Here is a 15385-nt window from a genome sequence, read left to right as displayed (position 1 = left end):
AAGGAGAGTAGCAATGACCTTTTTTAGGTGCAGTGAACTGGACGTCGGGGCCTCAAATCTACTCTCTCTCGTTATGAATAAATTTGAAACTCGACACAAATGAGTTCCAAAATCTCTGTCACAGCTAAAGTCCACTGAGACAGAGAGAGTAACTCTAGAAATTAAAGGTTCTTAAAGTTTTAAAATGTGCAGGGAATGTATTTGATATGGTAGTGTTCCAAGATGTTAAAAAAAAACCTCCCTCTCGGCTGAGGACTTAAGGCAACATTTATAGGAGACGAAAACCAGGGTTTGTCTCTCGTTTTTGGGCGGGATTTGAAAGTGAGATAGCCATTTGAATGTGGGGTGTCATGGGTTGAGATTCAATCCCTTCTCTTTGATTTTCTCTGCAAAGAAATCAGATTTTAAAGAGGATATTATGGGGTCTTTGATTGACCCCATCGCTGATGATGAAAGAGAGGATATTATTGTACCAAAATGGTGTAACAAACTCTGTCCATGGCTGAGTGAAAGTTGGAATTTTATGTAGAATTGGAAAAAAAGGAAGAAGACAAGAAGCGGCTAGAAATTAGGCTAGAAAACAGATTGGAACACTTATGGATTGGGTCCTTTCTTTGATGGGCTTAGGTGTGCATGTATTGGGGTCGTTATGGACAAATGGGCTGCGTTTTGGGCCATTAGTTGGCTGAAATCTTGGCCTAGATTTGGGCCACCTGTTAAGCTAATTTGTTGGTCTTTTCCCTATTCTAATCCAATTCTTGAGGCTTTCTTATTTAATAGAGATTAATAACTTGGAAAGTATATGTAATAATCACACAACTAGTAATTAATAGTAATATTATATAATTCAATATTATTAATTTACTAACAATAGAAAGCTATAAATATATAGGTAATGTAATAATGGAGTAAGAAATACTATCTAGCTTAACTTTATGATTAATAGGTAATAAATAAGTAGTAATGTGAGGGTAATACTAAAATAGTAATATTAAAGTAACGACACTTATAAATAATAGTAGCAATATTAATAACATAGTAGTGAATAGAAAATATTTAGTTTATCAATAACCCGAGAAATAAATTGGAATAAAGGAGGGACAAAATTGGGTGTCAACTCTCTTTATAAGACTTTGTATTTTTGCTCTGGGAAAGGAATACACAGATGATTGCCAGGCTGAAATGTTTTGAATATCCATTTTCTACTGTCAAGTATTTGCAGGAAGATTTACTAGATCCGACATAAATAGTTATACTACTTTGATAGGTTATACTATAGATTGATAGTCAACACCATCCCTCTTGCATTGATGTGAGTTGTTTGGAGCGAAAGAAATTGGATAGCTTTTGAGGGTGTAGAATCGGACTTTGTAAAATTGAGGAGTATCTTTCTATCTCTTATTTCTTTTTGTTATAGAAGATTGGGTGTCTTTCATAGAAAGCCATATCTTTTTGTAGGTTTTGTACTTTTTGGTATACCTCCTGTCTGCAAGGTTTGCCCATTTTATACTTCAATTTTGTGTTATAATGCTCTACTAACTTTACGTAGAGAGATGGATGCAGTAGAGCCTCCCATGATCATGTCTCAACGTGTACTTCGTCATAGTTGTCGTTAAGGATATTTAGTTTTCAATAGGACATTGAATCCTGTGGACACTATCAATTAGGAGTAGCATATATCTAATTTCTTCCATGTTTTTGTTTCTCGTGGTATAATGGTTTGTCACAAAATTAACCTCGTCTCTAGAATCATTTGAATGTCAATTGTCAGCTGTCATCTTTTGGTAATCTAATTCTCCTTCATTAACATAATAAAGTGCATTTTAAGTTTATGACTTTTCAGCTGACAGTACGATCAATTTCCAGGCTGAAAAGTTTTGAATGTCCATTTTCTACTGTAAGATGATTTACTAGATGTCTGACACAAATAGTTGATTTCTGTATTTTTCTTCTATCAATTTTTCCATCTCTCTCGAGAACCAGATTATCTCAGAAAATCGTAATACATGGAAGATCATCCAGGTCAACAAAGGTTGGGGACATAATGATAGAAGAGGTAAACTTAAAAGCCTCTTCTTGTCATAAAAAGAAATGTGAAACATTGTTATGTATTTCCTTTCAAAAGTTATTCTAGTAGCTAGATTTGTAGTAAGCCTGCACAGTATTTTATCACATAAAGTCAAATTTCTGTATATGTGATTTACAGAACAAGCTAATCAGGATCAAACCAGAAACTAAAGTTCTAAAAGTGAATGCAGCTAATGAAACGTGCTATTTTCTGCTTCATTTTTCAAACACCTATCCCATTTCAGTGTACTTGCTTCAAACACAGGAAGATAAGCTTAAATTGCATCAGGTAACAGTAGTTTGTTGTTACACCCCGCACCTTCAGAGCATGAGCATATCACGGACTTCACCATTGTAATGGAGCATTGGAGACGTCCATGAAGTTGGAAGGTATAAGTCATGGGAATTACGTGACAATTGAATAAAGGATGAATTACGATCTCGTAAGTCGTAACCGAGAAGGACAATCTTGAAACAAAAGAACATGATCATTATCAAGTATGATTAGTGATAAATATCATGTATGGAGAGTTTCGGAAGATTTCGAGATCAAGCAAATTGAAGAAAATAAGTTTGAGGAAAATTTGAGAAATGTTGGCAGGATTTTGGGCAGATTTTTAGTCAACTTTGGAGGGTCATATCTCCTAGTATATGAGGAGTTTTAAGGTGTTTTAAAAGCCTAAAATGAAATTCGTCGAGTCTAGTTTCCAACGCAACAAACCTCTCGTCGACAGGACATCGGAGTAGAGAATTATGGACGTTGCAAATTCGGCTGACAGAGCAGAAACAATGCTGCTACAGTGCAGCTACAGTGCACCGACTTTAGCACCTATGAAAGGGTTAAAAACCCCATTTTTCTCCATCAAAATTTTCTGAAAATTTCCAGAAAAATCAGCAAGCAAAGAGAGCCTATTTGCCTCATAAAAGTGAGGATTTTGAGTAATTTCAGGTGACGGAATATTAATCGAGGTCCAGGCAACGTGTAGTCGCGCTTATAGTATCGTTTTGCGGTGTATTAAGGCTTGGATTCAAGGTGGATATTGGAGATATTGTTGTTCTAACAAAGAAAAGGTATGAATCTCTCCTTATTAATATTAATTTCAGTTTATTTACGGAGATAAAGTTAGTACATAGTCGTATAATAAGTTGGATAGTTGAGAAACTTGGAAAACATCGTGTGAGATGTTTTATGGAGCCTATTGGTGTTGATAATGTTATTGTGATGTTGGTATTGTTGTTGTTGTTGGTTATTGGATTGTGATTTCGGGCTAGGCATATAAACGGGGAGATCTTTGCGAATTTAATGATTCTAAATGGATTTAAATTAAGGGCTTAAGACGAGCGTATGATGATGATACTAACAATAGTATGAATGGTTGTATATGTAGATTACGAGGCTACGAATAATCTTAAGTGAATTGCAAGACAGGAAGTAAGTTGGAAGTCGAGAAATTATCTTCCAGGTATGTTAAGGCTCGTCCCTTTCTTTCAAAGGCATGATTCCTGAATCCAATACGATTTCATAAATGTTTCCATAACATAATTTTTTTTTTTTTTAAAAGTTAGAAGTTTATGACTCCAAGGCATGATTCCTTTCCCGATAATCCATAAATGTTTTCCAAAATGCCGTATTTTCCAAACAAAGAGATTTATGATTACGCAGAGCTCTTATGATAACAGCGATGAACATGTTTTTACGATGATAATGATGATGTCAAAGATGAGAATATTTTCTATGATGATTATGATGATGGTGATCTTATGGTTAAAAGTCTCAAGTTAAGAGATCAATGATTCTATGAGATTATTGTGCTTATTTCATGATTATGTCGATTTTATTCATTGTTGTTGATCTCACCTTATAATAATTGTTCCTTCAAGGTGAGATATAGCGATGATGATAATTCCATAATGAAAATCGGAGGTTACCGACCTTACGTCACTCCGAAGTAGTTATAGCTTTTATTTGGCTCTCATGCTTTATATATATATATATATTTATGCTTTATATATATGTATGTAGGTATTTTACTACAAAGCCGCGTTATAGTCGGCCGGGTAGGGCACCTATTGTGCAACCAACGAGTCGATTGGTATTACACACCGAGTCCCGAAAGGCGGGTACGTTACACACCGAGTCCCGAAAGGGCCGGGTACGTTACACCGAGTCTGAAAAGTAGGGTACGTTATGATGATGATATTATATATATATATGTATGTAAGAAAAAGTTTTTTTTTAAAAGCTGAGCATGCATGGCATCCGCCTTATGAGGCATCCAGATGTACAGGTTATCTCTCATATTTCATGTTACCTTTCATATCTATATTATGTTGTTATTCATGCCTTACATACTCAGTACATTATTCGTACGCGTCCGCTTCTTGTGGACATTCGCGCTCGTACCCGCGGTAGGTAGGGAGACGGATCAGACCCGTAAGTCTTCTATCAGCGGATTCTCAGGAGCACTCCACTTACTTCGGAGCTGCAGTCTATTTGGTATTGTCCTTATAATAAATTAAAACTATGTAGAGGCTCGTAGACGTATGTGTACAGTTAGATGTTTTAAAGTTCCACCGGGTCATATTATGGTATAATATATTGGTGACCTTGTCGGCCTTATTTTGAGCTTTTGATAATGTACTGTTAGCCTTGCCGGCTTTATGATATATGTTATGATGTGGCGACCTTGTCGGTCCGTATATGAACACATGTCTTTGAATGATCAGATATTCCTATTTTGGGCCTTTTCTGCGTGCAGGTGTTCTTTGAGTTATGGTTTATCATGTTCAAGGTAACGGATAAGTCAGGTGGTTCCCGACCTACGGGTCGGAGCCCGTCATACTCCTGGTAGGGGTGTGACAAATTGGTATCAGAGCAGTTCGTCCTAGGGAATGTCTACGAGCCGTGTCCAGTAGAGTCTTGTTTATGGGTGTGAAGCGCGCCACACTTATAAACAAAAGGCTGCAGGGCATTTAGGAACCATTGACCTTTCTTTCTTATCTTAGATCGTGCCATAGAGCTAAATCATAAGATATGATGTCCCTGATTCTAATCTCAAATGTGTTGATCCTGGATAAGCAGTTGATTATTCCGTTACGAGGTAATTGCTGAGAATTGATGTTGTTCATTTGAAAGGTATGTTTCCTGTTTTATTAATATGGATAGACGTTGATATGAGAACTTGAGCAAGATATTATGGGTATTTGTGATTGCTCTGTGGGGCATTGGATGTGTTTTCTGGGCTGTGTGCAGGAATGAGGTAGTAAGAATTATAGAGGAAACTCTGCCGAAATTTTTACAAATTGAACTGTTTACATGTCTATATAGAAAGAGTAAAGAGAAAATATGACCATCAGCCGTTTGTAAGTTATGATTGAAGGGACAACTATGAGATGCTTTTAAAGAGAAGTTTTAGAATGATCTTAATTTAATTTAAAGGAGAAACCCTGGAGGAAAAAAAAATGATTAGTAATTAAAAAAAAAGTGACCTATTGGAAACATAAAGAGATGTTCAAAACGGTATTCGATTTATAGATTAGATTGGTTAGTAAGAGATAATATTAAGTGGTAAACAAGGGAAAGATCCCTAGAAGTATATATATTAAGATCAAGATGGGTTTGTATTCATAGTGGAAGCAAAAGAAAACCAAGTGGCAAACGGGAAAGGACCTTGAGGATATAAGTACGAGAAAGCGCGGTTAAGAATTAATTAAAGGAAGTTATGTGATCGGTGACGATAAGAGGAAGCTTAATAAATTAGTAAGGTTGACCAAAGGTAGACAGTGATGGCATACGACAGTGGACTTGGAATAGAGATGCGATTATAAAGGAAACAGGACAAATATACGAGGAATAGATATACATACGAACAAGCTATGGTATCGTAAAGGGAAATAAGAAATGAATGAAGGAAGAAAGAAAAGGGTGTATTTTACTAAAATTTCATGATGAGAATGAGAATCGGCTGGACATTAGAAGGATTATGATGCATGATTATGATACAAATAATTAGTTAAGAGAAACTATGGGACACTATGAGCCAAATTAAGGAAAGGACGAATCGTGAGAATGAATGAGAGAGAGTATCGACTTTTACTGGTATGGTATAAACTCAACTCGAAATCGGGAACCAAGAGTAAGAGGAATCTCAAGGGTACTGGGGAAAGGATAGCTATGAAGGAAAATTGCGACTGAAGGAGCATGGTATAGTCGGGCATACTATAAGGAGCCTAACGAATTCCGATGTCACCATTGATTCATTAACCTGGGGACTATTAGGTATGAAGGAAGGAAATGGTTTGAGTTGTGTCCAATATGTATGGATGACTTGATACAAGAATCCAGTTAGTAAAAGAGAAATAAGTCAACCCATGCGATGGAAGTAACTTCGGCATTATATGGACTAGAGAAGTTAAAGGATTGCTAGGGTCGGCCAAATGACTACCAAAGACGGTCAATACTCGAATGTTACTGGTATATAAGAACATTCTTAGACGAATTAGAATATTCCCAAGTACAGAAGAAGGAAACGTACTGGCTTGAAGGAGTCGAAATTCGAGATGAACTAATATAGCAAGGATGTGCTAAAAAAAAGTGGAAATAGACTAAATGCATGTATATTATGAGACAGACATGGGACGGAGGCATGACAAGATAATAAAGGTTTAGAAAATCAAGGAATTAAGTTCTGTCCTTTGCAATACTTTGTGTTCCGGGCTATGATTCGAATCGTTCGTACCAGAGAAATTTTTGGTTACAATTAAATATGCAGCAAACGTACCCCCAAAAAGGTAATAGAAGAAGTGAAAAGGCAAACAAGTGACCAAGGATAAGTATCAGAGACAGTTGAGATTAGTAAAGAGAAATTGTAGCACTGTAAAAGGTGAGAGTTTTAAAAGAGGAATACTTTTAGGAATTTCGGTGATCGTTAAAAGAAAGGAAGACGGTATGCCTATGGATAGCATGACAGCAGTATTGCCTGAGACTAGAAAATACTTCCTGCATTGTGAAATCATAAGTAACCATTTATATTAAATTGCGAGAGCATATGTCATAGGACCATATAAATAACCATTCTGATGAAATGGCTGGTAAAATGGTGTGGGGACGACAATAAATATTTGAAGTAGAATGGAAGCTAGTTAAGTCTCAATTAGCCGCTGGTATAGGAGAGCCAAGGACTTAAAGAGGGAAGCACACTCGTATTGAAAGGAAGTTATGATTAAGTAAGATTTTATTTTAGTTGAGTTATGTTGTAATGATGTTAAGAATTGAGGAGAGGAAATTGGAGGAAAGATTCAACCATGGATTTGAAGATATTTTGAATAGTGGATTAGCTTGAGATATGATCGTAGTATGTTGTAAATATAATCTTGTGATAGGGGATAACAACGATGATAAGAAAATGTTGTATACAAGTGTATAAGGAATGGTGCTGAGGATTGTTGTATGGGTCGAATGGAGTCCCATTTGAATATAGATCCCTTAGTTATGGTATTTTGACGCATTGGATGAGTAATCTGAAGTAGAGTAATTAATGAGAATAATAAGCCATTAGCAAGGAAATGCTATGACAAACCATCTGGGCGCTACCATAGGTGGAACGATGATGACAATGCAAGGAATCAAGGGGTCCGACCAAAGAATTAACAAGGAGATAAGATGATATATATGTAAAATTGATTAGTACTAAGAGGGATAATCAAAAGTAGCATTAGAGGAGCAAGCAAGGAAAGGTGCCACGGCCGAATAAGAAAGTTGTCCACTAGTAGAGAAATAAAGGGCTGCGAAACAGGAGGAACTAAGTCAATGGAAGGTGAAGTCATGGAAGTAGACGAAGAAAAGATCGCAAGAAAAGGATTCAAGGATATAAATAAAGGAGATGAACATTTAAAAAATCAAGAGATCCGCTTGATTAATAAACCAAGATGATAGATAAGTGCGTCAGACTATGGGAAAGACTTATTAAGTGAGAGTCGGGTAAAGATTAAAAGTAGAAGGAGAACCCCAGAGGAAATGATTAAAGGATACCGCGTTTGATTAGAACAATCGGGTGACAATGAAACCTCGTGGAACAGGCAACATGATGGCTCTTATTGAAAAAGGGATGAATGAAGGTTACAGACAAAGGAAAGAATGAAAAGATTCGAATTTGCTGCATGACTAGAAATCTTGGTTATTCTTCGCCAAATTTCTAAATTCACCCCTAAGTTATTAGCCGAATTAAGGATCAGAAACTTTAAGAGCAAATTGAAGGAAGGGGATCATTAAAGGAGAGGTTTGAGATGTTTTTGATATAAGTACAAGAATTACCGTTAGTTAACCAAGTGCCAGAAGTCCAATTGAAGGAAAGAGAAATTAAGCGAGACATTTTTGTGTTACACTAGTTGAAAGATAAAGTACCGCAAAGATTAATTCGACTGCCATAGAAAGCAAAGGATGCTAAAATATGACCAGTCTTGAAGTTATATCTAAGGGAGGAAGAATAAGAATAATTAAACTCCAAGAAGACAAAGGCCTGAGATATCTGTAAAACGTAAGAAAAATACGTGGAGATCGAAGAGAACAAGAATTTCTGAATAAAAAGAAGATGGGATCATAATTGGATAAACGTATGTGGTAAGTACTGGATAAAAGAGCATATAAGAATGTAAACGACGGAGGCTGAAGAGACAATGAGAACGATAAAGCATGAAAAGTTAGTAGACAGACAGATAATAAGAAAAGGGACGACCTTGAGTACAGGCATAAATTTCGGCTACAAAAGAAGAAGGATAAACTGCGAAATTCGGATAAGTTCAGTTTTAAATGAGCAAGTAATACTACAAGTAAGTAAAGTAAATACTGACAAATACAGGTAAGAACATTGATATCTACCTCGGAGCGAACTCTACCTCAACATTCGAGGACGAATGTTTTTGAAGGGGGAGAGTGTGTTACACCCCGCACCTTCAAAGCATGAGCATATCACGTACTTCACCATTGTAATGGAGCATTGGAGACGTCCATGAAGTTGGAAGGTATAAGTCATGGGAAGTACGTGACAATTGAATAAAGGATGAATTACGATCTCGTAAGTCGTAACCGAGAAGGACAATCTTGAAACAAAATAACATGATCATTATCAAGTATGATTAGTGATAAATATCATGTATAGAGAGTTTCGTAAGATTTCGATATCAAGAAAATTGAAGAAAATAAGTTTGACGAAAATTTGAGAAATGTTGGCAGGATTTTGGGCAGATTTTTAGTCAACTTTGGAGGGTCATATCTCCTAGTATATGAGGAGTTTTAAGGTTTTTTAAAAGCCTAAAATTAATTTCGTCGAGTCTAGTTTCCAACGCAACAAACCGCTCGTCGATAGGACATCGGAGTAGAGAATTATGGACGTTGCAAATTCAGGACGACGGAAGCGAAACAACGGTTTGCTACGGTCTTTGCTACAGTGCACCGACTTTAGCACCCATAAAAGGGTTAAAAACCCCATTTTTCTCCATCAAAATTTTCTGAAAATTTCCAGAAAAATCAGCAAGCAAAGAGAGCCTATTTACCTCATAAAAGTGAGGATTTTGAGTAATTTCAGGTGACGGAATATTAATCGAGGTCCAGGCAATGTGTAGTCGCGCTTATAGTATCGTTTTGCGGTGTATTAAGGCTTGGATTCAAGGTGGATATTGGAGATATTGTTGTTCTAACAAATAAAAGGTATGAATCTCTCCTTATTAATATTAATTTCAGTTTATTTACGGAGATAAAGTTAGTACATAGTCGTATAATAAGTTGGATAGTTGAGAAACTTGGAAAACATCGTGTGAGATGTTTTATGGAGCCTATTGGTGTTGATAATGTTATTGTGATGTTGGTATTGTTGTTGTTGTTGGTTATTGGATTGTGATTTCGGGCTAGGCATATAAACGGGGAGATCGCCGAATTTCGGCAGATTTTAAATGGATTTAAATTAAGGGCTTAAGACGAGCGTATGATGATGATACTAACAATAGTATGAATGGTTGTATATGTAGATTACGAGGCTACGAATAATCTTAAGTGAATTGCAAGACAGGAAGTAAGTTGGAAGTCGAGAAATTATCTTCCAGGTATGTTAAGGCTTGTCCCTTTCTTTTAAAGGCATGATTCCTATGGTACGATTTCATAAATGTTTCCATAACTTTTTTTTTGTTTTTAAAAGTTAGAAGTTTATGACTCCAAGGCATGATTCCTTTCCCGATAATCCATAAATGTTTTCCAAAATGCCGTATTTTCCAAACCAGAGATTTATGATTCTGTGAGCTCTTATGATAACAGCGATGAACATGTTTTTACGATGATAATGATGATGTCAAAGATGAGAATATTTTCTATGATGATTATGATGATGGTGATCTTATGGTTTAAAGTCTCAAGTTAAGAGATCAATGATTCTATGAGATTATTGTGCTTATTTCATGATTACGTCACTCCGAAGTAGTTATAGCTTTTATTTGGCTCTCATGCATGCTTTATATATATATATATATATATATATATATGTAGGTATTTTACTACACTGAGCCGCGCTATAGTCGGCCGGGTACGGCACCTATTGTGCAACCAACGATCGGTTTGGTATTACACACCGAGTCCCGAAAGGGCCGGGTGCGTTACACACCGGGTCCCAAAGGGCGGGTGCGTTACACCGAGTCCCGAAAGGGCCGGGTACGTTATGATGATGATATTATATATATATGTGTGTAAGAAAAAGTTTTTTTTAAAAGCTGAGCATGCATGGCATCCGCCTTATGAGGCATCCAGATGTACAGGTTATCTCTCATATTTCATGTTACCTTTCATATCTATATTATGTTGTTATTCATGCACGACATACTCGGTACATTATTCGTGCGCGTCCGCTTCTTGTGGACGGGCTCGCGCTCGTGCCCCGGCAGTAGGTAGGGAGACGGATCGAACCGTAGGTCTTCTATCGGCGGATTCTCGGGAGCACTCACTTACTTCGGAGGCTATGATCTATTTGGTATTGTCCTTATAATAAATTGAAATCTATGTAGAGGCTCGTAGACGTATGTGTACGATTAGATGTTTTAAAGTTCCACCGGGTCATATTATGGTATAATATATTGGTGGCCTTGTCGGCCTTATTTTGAGCTTTTGATAATGTACTGTTAGCCTTGCCGGCTTTATGATATACGTTATGATGTGGCGACCTTGTCGGTCCGTATATGAACACATGTCTTTGAATGATCGGATATTCCTATGTTGGGCCTTTTGCGTGCGAGTGTTCTTTGAGTTATGGTTTATCATGTTCAAGGTAACGGATAAGTCAGATGGTTCCCGACCTACGGATCGGAGCCCGTCATACTCCTGCTAGGGGTGTGACATTTGTACTCTTTTTTTTTTTTTTTTTTTTTTTTTTTGAAGTGGAAGTCCCACATAGGTTGGGACATGGTATTTTAAGGGTTTAGACGTGGAAGGCCACCAAGTATCCTTGACTATAAGTGACTTGGACTTTGACTTGACGCGGAGGTTGGGTCGAAACTTCAAATACAAGGATATTGGTAATTTCACATTTATTTATTCAGTACTGTAATCAGTTAGTTTTATTTAAAACTTAATTGAGTTTCGAATTCTAACTTTAATATATTCGTGAAACAAGATACCTTTCTGAATAGCCCTCTTCAACCTCCATAAATTACACCTTTCCTTAAAAGTTGGTTATCGATTTGCAGTATATGTTTTGTTGTTTTCCTGAAAAAACTTGTTTGTATTCTTCTAACTAGTATACGAGCAATATTTCTTTAAGGACCACGATTTTTACGCTTCAAAGCTTTCTTTCAATTCTTTCAATTTCTTGATACAACATGTCACTTGCCAGGTAACCACATCACGCACATTACAGTCGTTGATCAAACTAGTGTATATGATAGGTATGGTGTTCATAGCGGATGTTGTCTCTGCAGTTGTAAGTGATTATTGGGATGAGCTTAACCGTTTAAATTCCCGCATAGAAGGAGATAATTGATGATGATGGCAAGAAATAAATGTAAATATCAGTATACTTCGGTCTACTGCACTAATTTTCCAGTTTAGTGTGCTTATAACTGGCAGTTGTTTAATATGGTAGTTTGTCTAAACAAAACAAAGGATTTTCATCTTGTTTTATGGTATTAATGTCGACATATTCTTAAGAGCATTCTATGGTTCTTTACATTGTCTGAACGATTAAATTTATTCCTACATATTGGGAAATAATCTGGTTGAAGTTCCTAGTCCATGCTTGTTCTTTAGGCTTTTAAACACTACGACATGTTTGGAACAACCTCCCAAATTTGTGACTTTGATCCTCTTTTGCACTAGTAATCTTTTTTTAACATATCTATGTTGCGTAGGGGAACCTTGGTGCCATAGTGAAACAATTTTCAGCAGTCAAAAGCTGTTAAAATTTCCAGGTCTGCATTTGCAGGAATAGACTAGTAACTGGATATGTGAATATGTGTACTTTTGTATCCTATTGAAAATATTTATTCTTGAAATTACAGGAAATTGAGAGTCAACTAGTTACTGTTACCTTGCACTTTGAATCTTAACACTTCTTTACACTCAATTGTTTTCATTTACTCACACTCTAGTATCTCTCTTTGTTGCTCTCTTTTCTTTCTCATTTGCTGTCACGCTTCTCACTTAATGACTCACTTCTTGCTCTCTCTCTTCCTCTCACTTCTTACCTGAGCACACTTGCTTACTTGAAAACACACAACTCAAATGGATCACCTCTATTTCTAGACGGTGATGAAAGGATCTAGTGAAAGTAGTAGAATCATACCTTCCGTTTATTTCTAAAGTTACTCTTTCTATAACTAGAATATTTCTTAACTTTTCTATTTTGAACCCTTAGTCTATAGCTCTTCTTTTAATTCTCTATAATTCTACGAGTATTCTAGATTTTTTTTTAAATATTTGTACATTAAGTAATGACTTTTTAACAGGAATAGCCCTTACTTTTTCAAAAGTGAGTATAAATTATAAGTATTAAACCCAATTTAAAGAATTTAGAACTTTGAACCATTAAATTTTTTAAATCACAGATCTGAAGATAGGTAATTATTTTAATATTCCTATACCCCATTTACGAAAAGTTATCTTTGCTTTAAAATATAGCATATTACCATGTCCAAATGTCTCTTTCCCTGTAAAAGAAAATGAAAAAGAAAGGGTCTCCTGCCTTCCACCTCATGCAGATATGTTGAAGTAGTCGGCAAGTTAATCTTCATAACCAGAAATGATTTTGACATAATAAATTGAGACAAATTAAACCAGAAATGATTTTGACATGGTAAATTGAGACAAACCAGTAACTTTTGAAAATATTATGATAAACAGATGTCGAATAGTTTTCTTCTCGAGGCAATTCAGTTGGTTGAACTTTTTAATTTAAGGAAACAGCAAAGTCTTTCTCATTATCAATAACTCAATATAATGATACTAATATATTATTGTTTAAAAATTATGCTCCTTTTGTTTTACTTGATGTGTCTTAGTTTCATTGAACACGAGGTTTAAAAAGTAAGAAAGACTTTTGAATCGTATTATCCTAACTAAAGAATATGTATACTATACCAAAATGCCTTTTAAATTTTGTGGTGTTAAATATATCATGTAAGATAGTGACATTCTCTTTTAACTAGACAAAAACAAAGTAAGATACATACATTAAAACGGAGGGAGTAATACTCTGGGAAAAGGTCCAACTACACCACTAAGATATGCAATTTGTTTTATATCTGTTCTTTGTTAAATTTTTGGCTTATTAATAGTTTTGTTTCGTCCCAAATTTACCTCACTAACGTTCCACTGTGGAAAATTTGGCCAAATACGATGAAAGTCACACGTAAGAGGTATATTTGAACATTCTCATTTGAGAAATATATATAACTTTTTTTTAATTAATGAATCTTCGGCTTAACTTAACCTCAAAAGCTAGCTCAAAAAGTGAGAATTGTCTAAGACATATATAGAGACCACCCATCCCTCTTATCACCATTGTTAGACTCTTCACAATTAGGTGCGGATTCAACCCTTAAGGTATGAGTTCATATGACCTCTTTAACTTGTATTCATACCTTATATTTATATTAAGAAATTCACAATTTTTTTTTAAAATAATTGGTTATAAACCCAATTATTATTTTATGTTAGCTTGAGATCATTATAGAAATCTACAAATTTTAAAATCTGAATTCACCTCATGCGTCGAATGATATAATAAATACAAGATAAATTGAATACTCGAAAGGTTCATTTGAACTTTTTCTAATGCTTTTGCAATCTCGGTGTTGATCTATCTGTTGGCGCGTTGTGCAACTAGTGGTTGACTTTGATAAATACTCAAAGGACTTTGATAAATACTCAAAGGACTTTTTAAAATTCCTAAGACTATACTCAAATTAATCTATTGTTGCTTGATTTTAATCTAATTCTCACAAAATTTAGAACGTAATAATAAATAAATAATAATCTTAGAAGTAGTACAAAATACTACTACATTTTAATTGTAAAACCCGAAACACATAAAAGAAAGAATCCGCGACTTTTTTAGTCTTAAAAAAAAAAAAAATATATCACAAAAAAACAAAAAATATTACATAAGTAGGTTTTGCGCACAGAATCTGTGCATAATAGGCCTCCATAAAAACCCCAAAATACTTAGCCAATTTTCAGCAAACTCTTCTCCTTCATTTTCTCCATTTTCACCCCTTCAACACACTTTTACCCAAAAACGTCTCAAAGCTCCCAAACTTCAAACTTTGCTATAGAACCGATATTTGTGAATGCGGTTATTATTGTAAGCTAAAATTATCAAGGACCCCGGATAATTGGGTGCGTCGTTTTTGACGTTGTAAAGTGCCTGAAGATTATTTGTGCCATCTAGTTGTTGTTTATTATTTCTATGTATTTTGTTTATTAAGTTTAATATTCCTATGTATTTTGTTTTTACTAGTTGCACTGTTTCGTCTATAATGTAATCTACACCCTTTATGGACTAATTTATTTTAGTTTTTTCTTTAAATTATGAATTGTTGAACTTTTTATGTATTATTAACTCTATAAATTAATAATAGACTTAAACAATCAAACCAAATTTAAAAGTTACTAATTTTTCTCTTATTGATGACTTAGTACTTAAACTAACAATACAAATTAGCTGGCCATGAGTCGAGAATTTAAAAAAGAACTTAAATAACCCCTAATCTTCATCGATTATAGAAGTCCTCAATATCGTCCTCAAAAAAAATATTGGTGGTTTCTTAAAACACATCTTTTAAA

Source organism: Lycium ferocissimum, chromosome 4 (assembly GCF_029784015.1).
Source record: "Lycium ferocissimum isolate CSIRO_LF1 chromosome 4, AGI_CSIRO_Lferr_CH_V1, whole genome shotgun sequence".
In the NCBI taxonomy this organism is placed as follows: domain Eukaryota; kingdom Viridiplantae; phylum Streptophyta; class Magnoliopsida; order Solanales; family Solanaceae; genus Lycium; species Lycium ferocissimum.
Note: the sequence above shows the minus strand (reverse complement) of the source record.